The following is a 10,026-nucleotide window of genomic DNA, read 5'->3' as shown; positions in this document are numbered from 1 at the left end:
ATTTTAGGGTAGACCGTACCCCTCACTAATCCATACATTTTTTTCAGCCTAATAAAATGTTTAAAATAGAAGTGAGTGTAGTAGATAATAAAATTCGCGTAAATTAATTAATTATTAAAGCAAGAGTGCTAATTAAATAAATTTTGCATAATTTCGCGTAAAATAAAGTGTGTGTGAGTGAACTATTTGAACAATTTGACTCTGTGCAATTTTGCGAAGAAATGCTGACATCCATGATGGCTGAGGTAAGATCAAGTATAAGATTTGTTTAAATAAGTGATAGTATAATTATATGGTACAGAGTTTTAAATAAGTTATTTTTTGCCACTGATAGAATTGTACGCATAACATTATTCGGCAGAAACATATACAATTATACATCGTAAGGATTTAAACCAAAACGCATTTTATTAGTTTTGATGAGGAGACGTGATGATTAGTTTTTGGCACAGGCAGGTCCAGTGATTGCAAAGACACGGGGTAAAAAGTAACATAAATAGTAATTTTGAGAAAAAGAAGCGTGCTATTTGAATGATTCAAACAACATTTTTATTATGTTCACGAAATCAAGAGCAGACTAAATTTTTGGGATAGAAGGTCTAGCTCTGTAAAAAAGATGCAATTTGGAAGTCCAAAATACATATTAGACAAATGCACTTTAAATTGACTTTTTTTTAATAGATTTTGAAAATAAGTACAAATTTTGTTGATTTATATATGGGTTCCGTACTAATGTACGGATAACAGATCGATGCTGCCATTTTAGTTTAGTATAGAATACTTGCAAATAATAATAATGAAACATCGTTAGAATGAAAAATAGTAGAGTAATTTATGCAATTCATTTACCATTAGCTCTATTTAATTAATGTATAAATAAAACCTTCTAAATCCTCATGAAATAGCAAACGTACATTTTGTATCCTACAAAACTAATGTCTGAAAGTTAAATTGGTCACTATATTAACTGTAATCAAATTAAAAACCCGATCGTCCGTAGCGAAATATATTATGCAGCTGCTGCAATGCATCTACATATTCATCGAAACTCGGTTATCCTTGGAATAAAAAAGGCAAATAAAATAAACTATTTTATATAAAAGTCGTACACTTTGCTTTATAATCTGGTAATGACTACTTTTATGCGTGCTTTCATAGCACATAGAGCTTTATAAATAAAATTGTGACTGTTATCGTTTTGAGTAAAATCTTTTGACGAATAGTAAAAGAGATTTCTGCGGTATTTCGACTGATAAAATTTAGATTCAAGATTATTAAATTGAGATTTTTTTATATTTTATTTTTTAACATTTTAATTTTAATCTGTAAATTATTTCATAAAAATATAATTTATAAAAAAATAATGAAATAACAAATATTTTTATTTGTCAACATTTTTTTTATTACAAAATAAAATCAATTTATATTACTACATATGAAAATAAATGATCTGCAAATAATTACTTATTTTTTTAGCTTTAGATTTTTGAAAATGAGCTTTTAGAAAATACTCCAAGTTAACGTGTTCGTTCGTTTTCAAATCCATAAATGCACTCGGAATACCTTTAATCACTCATAAATTAATTAATTTTTTATTGATCAAGTCGATTATTTACACATATCGTCGGGAAGTTCATGTAACTTACCTCAAAGCAAAATACCAATACCAACTAGTTACAGTTTTAGATTATTATCGAAAATTTATTTTTAATTGGTTATTTTTAGTTTATAATGTTATTTGTACACATTTTTTTACCTTAGCTCCGTTTTAAAAATGGAATCGAGAATATTTATATTACTTATTTTCGGGAAGCCTTTTGAACATATAAATTATGATCATAAAAATTCCTTTTGTCTAATATTATTTTAACATTTTATCCTTCATCAGAAAAATAATGTATAAATAAATTATTAGATTATTTGATTAAATGATAAATAAAAAGATTTTGTTATATAAAAAATTGATTATATTTACCATATGAATAAAAATTATCAACAAAAAATAGCATATATTTACATTTTTTGTTACTTATTCAAGCAATAACTGTGATTACTGTAATAGTTACAGTAACTATTCTAGTTTCTCACTAGGAGCAGTTTCTAATATGTAATTTAGGAAAATTATGATTTTAAAAAAGCAAAAATTTAGTATATTTAAAAAAACCTGCAATTTCAGACGCATAATGTTTAAAATATTTTGTTTAATTAGAAATAAAATTCTTCAAAATTAACTATAAATATTTATTATATATTACTATATTAATAACTTCAAGAAATTATATTTTTTCCCATAAAAGCATTTTTGAACATATAACTTATTAAAATTATAATAGTAACCATTTATAGTTTATTTGAAAATTACCAAAATAATATACATATTTACCTATGTTATATATTATTATATGATTTATCATTATAATATAATCTCTCATATATTTTATTTTATTAGAAATTATAAATACATATTTTTTTCTCTAAAATCCATTCGAACATGCAACTTAAAATAAATTGATTAAATGAAGATAAATATTTAACTTTTTTTACAAATTTTTACACACTTTTTTCATTTTAAGTGAATGTCCATGCATTTACTGAAAGTTTTTTAGCACTACATTGAGAAGACTGATAGTTTAAATATTTTTGAACCCATCAAAAACGATTCAGAAATTTGTCTATTATTTAACATACGTAAATACATATACTTTTCAACAATCTGGTAAATTGTAAAAAATATTATTAATATATAAATAATTTTTGATGTAGCAAAAAATAGTTTTTATTTTGATCGCGAAACGGATAAACTATAGGTATTTTACAGTTTCTAAATATATACAAAGTCATAGAAACTCTATTATCCTTTCCATAAAACGCGATAATAAAATAAATCCCATTTTATAAATGTAGTAAAGTCAATTCAACAATCCGGTGGTAATGACAGCTATATGCGTGCATTCATAGCTCAGATGGCTTTATAAATAATACTGTCACGGTTTGATAAATCTTTTATAATGCAGGAGCTTTTTACGATAGTGTGGGTCGGGTATTGAATAACTAGTCCTCCATATACACTATGATGTAGCGTAGCATTAGTGCGCAAGTTCGTACCGGCTGCCAAAAAGCTGCCTCTACGCTATTCTGTCGCACACTGCGCGTGTAGAGGACAAGAGAACACGCAAAAGCTCACACAAGAAAAGCTCGAAACTACATATAAAAAAAACTGATTATATAACATATGGCAACACATTAACACACTCGCAGTAGGGAACCTCATACTGGTAGAGAGAAGCTCCTAGCAGTACCGAACCGTAGCAGAGTTTATATATATTGCTTTTGCTATTTTGTGTGCGACGAACTTCGTGTCGGAGTATCGAGCGATGTGGTTTCTTAAACTTTTGTAGAAGTTTAAAAATTCATAACAGTTTAGGATAACTTTAATGAAATATTGAAGTTGCAATTTTTAAGCAACAGTTGTCAATTGTTAAGACTGCATTCAAACAAATTATAATCGGGAAAATAAAAAATGGGAAGCCAGTACTTAGAAAATGGCATGTTTATTCCAAGAAATTGAATTGTAACTTTTGTTTTTGTTGCAAATGTTTTGCATCTGATGAATTTTAAATGTTGATGACATGCGTGGTTAGGATTATGGAAACTGGGCAAATATGAAAAATGGAAGCAAAATTTACTTTGGAACGAAAATCTTAAGGCTTTTTATTATACCTAGTGATGTCCATACTCTAAATTTAATAATTATTAACTATGTAGAAATAATAATAATCAAATATAATAAGTTTTTTTAATATAGTTTAAAAATGTGTAATTTCTTTGCATTTTTATTGATTTCTGGACAATACCTCTAAAATACGTTAAAATTTAACTTTAAAACAATGAACTGATACTCTGAATATGGCAGCTCTTACGATATATTACGATAATAAGAAGTTTACGACGCAATTTTGGATACTGTAAATGATACAAAATTAAATTAAATTAAAGTTTAAAAAATCCAACATGAAATACCAGTGTTATGATTGAAAATGAAATTCTAGTTTTCTCAAATATGTCGCCTCGACTTCCTAAATAAATTTAAATCAATATATTTTATTCGCTTTTAGATTATATCTAATTTTTTGTGTACTAAATCCAGAATAATTAAAAATTAATTTAGTTATTTCACTTAATATTTTTATTGGATTGAAGTTATAGAATTTAAGACATGCATTTCAGAAATAGTATTTATTATTTTGATATCAAGATTTTTATATCAAAATAATAAATACTATTTCTGAAATGCATTTCTTAAATTATATAACTTTAATCTAACAAAAATATTAATTTATTTGTTTTTTCCGTTTTCCGTAGCAGCTCTATTTTTTGAGTTTTAAAGAACTACCCCAATAAGTCGCTTTGGTTATGATTATCGCAGTTTAACGAATAACAAAGAATTTTATTTGCTGTTTTCAGTATGAATTTGACTCTAAGACGTGTAATGTGCATAATCCAGATAGTTTTTGTTACATCTGTAGTTAATACGTTTTTGCCAAATACCGGAAAACTATTATTCAACCACTTCAAAACTGAATTGCGCAATACAGATTGAACATGGGTTTTTCATACTCCAGAAGAAAAAAAATCTCCATAATGCCGCCGTCATTTAGAAGAAAAACCTTACAATCACTACGAAGCTTGTTGGGTCTGTGTGATGAATACCAATGAAATAAATTTAGGCAATAGAAGCAAATAGTCATATACCACAACCCCAATGATATTGAGGTCAACTTACGATCTATTCAAACTCATGATAATGATGAACAACCTAACAATCTCATTCAGGACGGTTTCTGGAAAATTTTGGAGATATTAGCAAACAGCATGGCGGGAGAATTTATCAAGACATCTGGGACATTTCCCATAAATGTAAAATTGGCTTTATATTGAAACACACTTTGTAATTTAATAATTCATTTCACCTATTAGTAAGATTTTACAATATTATTTTGACACCACGTACTACATTTCCTTCAATACTGGAATACATCACGTAAGGATCGAATATCAAAATCGTTTTAGAACAAGTGTTGGTTTAATTTGAGAAAAATATGTTAGTTATTTATTTTGACTGGTTTCGCGAGTCGGGCGGTTAATTATAATAACTTAAAAGAATTGTGACTGCTTTCGCTCGTCAAGCGGGTACTTTTTTTATGTGCTTTATTATTCACGCTTAAACTTGTATTATACCTAGTAAAATTATACCTAATATTTTGGGTAAATATTTTTTATTGCCCTGTATGAAGCGAACAGCTTTGTGCTTGTGCGTTGTTGCATTTTTTGTATATTGGAGCAGCTCCAACATCAGAACTTTGAAAGAGCGATATCAAGGAGGCAAGGGCTTTCACATTATGACTGGCAATTGTTAGAGCTTGGATGCAATTAGTCTGAATGAAATGTAATGAAAATTATATGAAAAGACTTCTGTAGCATAAAATAAAATACGTTATAATTTTAACTGTAATTTGAGGTGAATCTCACAATGGCATATCTAAAAAACTGAGCTATTAACAGTTACTGTTTTGGAATCATCTTCCGCCTATCATCTTGTGGATGTAGAAACCAATGTTAGAAGAAAAGATAAGTAGAAATAGAAACTGATATATCTGATATAACTGATTTTAAATGCATTGCCCGCACTCTTTCTGAACGGTTTCAAAAAATCTTGAAGATATCAAGCAAGGTGGGAATTTCACATGATGCCTAACATTTGTTAGAGCTTATGACGTAGTCAGGCCTTTCCCATGCTCGAAAATGATATAAAAAGACTCTTGGTGCATAAAATAAAATATGTTGTATTTCTTATTGTAATTTGAGGTAAATTTAGCTTATTTGCTATCTCAAAAACAGGAGCTGTTAGCAAATTTCTTCTATTGTTTTTGGAATCAGGGTCCTCAAATTACTTAAAAACCATTATAACACCTTAGGAAATGTACCTATGTTTCAATTCCACCCCCACAGTTGTAGATGCAGAGGGTAGTGGTCGGCAACGCCGCCAACCCCGTCTACGGTGCCGCTACGAAGCTCAGTCTCGCAGTCGCTGTCGTACATTGAACAATCATGGCGCCGAGTGCTATGACATCGCGCTCGACCATTACCAAAATTCGATCAATCCCGGCGTGACATTTATACGAACAGCCAAAAACGTTTCAGTTCAATATTAACGACGACAAGCGACAGTGTGATATAAAATGTTTGCAATTACCGTGATAAAACTAAATACGAATACGAATACGAATTCATATAAGCGTAACATAACCTTAAATTCTAATATCTACTCGCAACTTAAAATTTTCAAGTCCGCACAAATTTCAGTGTCGTGTAAAGTGTTAATGTGATGTACTTCCAATTTTCTATAACTGGTGATGTTTGTTGTTGTAACGCCGATGTATTTATATTTGTGTCCCTTTTGTGATCCGATTAAAAATGTGATTGTGGCAAATACTAAAACCAATATCCTTCCTGTGTAGTGTGATAGTGGACGAAATGTCGAGCGTTTTATCGTGAATCAATGCCAGGTGTTTATTGATAACAAAAAGTGGTTTGCAACTGATAATAATATAAAAAAGTACTTGTATCATAGTGGTAGTTAGTGTAGTATAGATTTTCATTGCCGGAACACAAGAGATGTCCCTATTAAATGTCACAGGTAATTTTAGAAATAACACAAATATGCATTTTATTCTATTCAATTCTATTTGGATGACGAATTGGCTGTGTGAAAATGACAGTTGATCGAAGCGTCGTCCTGCGCATAATATAATTCGGTTATGTATTGCATGTGATGTTTTGACGTTTAGATAATTGACTGTAGATATGAATTTGGTATTGTGGACGTTTCCCAATGCAATTTCTTAAATTGGCAATAAATTTGATATAGAAGTCTATAATATTATTAACAAATTTAAATTACTACAAACACACACAGACTCATTTTGAAGACAGTTTATTCAAACGATGCGCACTAAAATGATTTTTTTAAATGATATAACTGTGAATAAAAGGGATAAAGTGATCATGCTGTACGAAGCAAACATCCTTTATAGAGATAGTGTTGCCATTTTTTTCACAAAAAAATAAAATTATGCTAAATAAAATCCACAATCAATTCCACACATCTTAGAATCGTAGTAAAAATATTTTTTAAAAATTCTTTCAACATTGTCTTCAACAAATTTTCAAATAACACTACAACAAAGTTAGGAACAATAGCTAATGAAGCACTTTATATAAAATTTAAACTATAAATTTCAAATACGCGATATTACACGGGTAATAAAACTTTAAAATCAAGCTTTGCAAAATAGTGAAAATTGACTTAACCACTTTTTCACTGGGATAAGCTAGGATTGTAGCAGAAACGTAAAGATTTATAAATGTTTATAATAAATAAAATTTTATGTTATCAGTGGATATCACAATTTGAGCTTCGGAGACAATAGTTGTTGCAAGTTGTTGTTGGAAAAATATTCTATAAAGTATCTAAATTATTCATATAAATTAACTCTGCTCTATTGAATTTATCTACGTAAAACAAAATAAAAATCTTTTTTGAAGACTAGTTAATGTATAAATGGTAGTGCAAAAATTGTGTTTTGTGCACGTCTATTGATGTAAGACTTTATATATAAAATCCACTGATGATGACTTGAACTTTTATATCGTAACGTTTAAAAATAATTAATTTATAAATCCTGGCTCTTGTATGTCCTTAGTTTGAAAAAAAAATATAAATCCTTATATTTTATATTGCCTATTATTTCCCTAAAAGAACCTATTCAAATATCCGACTAAAATTAACTACTCTATTTGAAGCCTATTTATTTGTCCAATTAAAAGGATAACGTGAATTTCAATTCATTTTTTTGTATATTTCACATTTGATGTGTGTCATTATTCTGTGTATCAAACCAGGAAAAAAACAGATCACAAAGTTTGAAAAACTATCCTAAAAACAAGGAAATTTAATAGAAAATTGTATTTCAGTTGGGATATTAACACATAAAGCACCCTTGTTTCAATAAATATTCAAGGTGTTCTCTTAGTAAGTTTTTGATCTATGTTAATTAATTTTTTTTGAGAAATAAATAGTGTTTTTAAGTTTGACGTATGCTTTTTTCCTGGTTTGATTTACTGAATGATGATATACATCAGAAGGCGAAACGCTTAACTAAATACAGACTTGAAATTTAATTTATCTCCTTTAAAAAACTAAAATTGTTACATTTATATAAAAGACATTGTTTTACATGATATGTTGACTGATTGAAGATACTGCAATGAAAATATTTATTCCTAGATTATTGAGATTCCTTTGACGTTATCTTTCCTGTTACAATTTTTTATATAAAGTTGATTTTATGAATTGCAGTCAATGCAGTAAAATATAAAACATAACAAGTCGAATGATAATAATAATGATAAAATATCTGTGCAACAATAATAAAATAACAAATTAATTAATTTAATGATTAAATACAACATTCCATATGTATAAATTATATCTTTATTTGGTATGGGAGATTAATACAATTTAAAACAAAATATCATGTTAGGTTTTTTTGAAAAATTATTTATTGTGTACGTGAATACTCAAATATATAGCTCATATTTTTTACAGTCATTCAATATTAATTATATAAGTTTAAATTCAATAGTAACGGTTGATTTGCTAATAGCTTTTATTACTTTATTATTTTATTTGCGCAGAAACTGATGTGTTCTTGAATTAAAGTTTTTTTTTCTTAGTCATGCATACATCATGTGCTCCATACTTCATGACTAAGCGAAAAAGCTTTCATGGATTTCTTGAAAAGATGAAATACACACCGTAAAAGCACTTAAATACATACATACGGATTTATAGAGATTTTTAACTTTGCAATTCAAGATTACATTCTAAAAACATTATTAAAATATATTTTATATTTATGAAAAATAATACATTCTGAATTAAAATCATAACTTTTATAAATAAAAAAAACTAGAATCAACTAAATATTAAAGTTTAATATTTGTGAAACAATCAATTGTTACAACTTAAATACAATTATATATAGATTATTGAATATAACATATATGAAAACTACAATATGTGAAATATTTTTTTTAATAACCTTAAGAAATAAAATGTTTTGCAACATTACTTGAGCCTATTAAGCTCGATGAATAAATGAAAGTTTTTGATATTTTTTAATTGCAAGTAGAAAGTGCTTTTATATCTACTTTGAAATTTTTTTTTTCACTAATAAATGCGTTAGTTTCGAAAAAAAATTAATATAATTTTCAAATATTTAGTTTTGGCAACGTTTTTAATATATGATGTTCCTTGAGAACTGTAAAAGATTAAAATTTATAAAAAAATAAGTGTATGTTTTCTGCGTATATACTGAAGGTATATATGTATATATTTATATAGATAATTTATTCTTCTTTAGAAAATTTTAACTTAATACATACATATGTGAAATTCCCTGTACTTTGATCTTTCACATTTGAAACCTAAATAGGTTATTATTGAGTACGCGAAACCAAACAGGATTTCAAATATTTTTATTTGAAATCAGATTTTGAATAAATCGAATACATATAATGCATATATAACAGTGGTCCCTAATATGGATGCTTCTGAATTTTCTTGCTCCCAGGTATCAAAAGCTATCCAAAAAGTTGGTAAAAAAGCGAAAACTTTTAGAGAATAAGTTTTTATGAATTTTGAAGCATTTGAGGCCCTGGAAGCAAGGAAATACAAAAACATTCACATTAAAGACCACCCATATATATAATATATAAATGATTCTTTTCTTAAGCGCTCAATATCATTTCCTGCAAAATTGCTACTAAGTTCGAATAAGTTGCATAGTTTAAACTTTTTTGTAATGCCCTAGAAACTTTAATATCTTGCTACAAAACTTCTGTAAAACATTAGACACCCCCTATTACATTTTTGCTGAAACTTACAACCACGTTTGCGGTGAT

The sequence above is a fragment of the Ctenocephalides felis genome, unplaced genomic scaffold (assembly GCF_003426905.1).
Source record: "Ctenocephalides felis isolate EL2017-DRISC unplaced genomic scaffold, ASM342690v1 CF-g0.4_SCAFFOLD_01170, whole genome shotgun sequence".
Classification (NCBI taxonomy): Eukaryota; Metazoa; Arthropoda; class Insecta; order Siphonaptera; family Pulicidae; genus Ctenocephalides; species Ctenocephalides felis.
Note: the sequence above shows the minus strand (reverse complement) of the source record.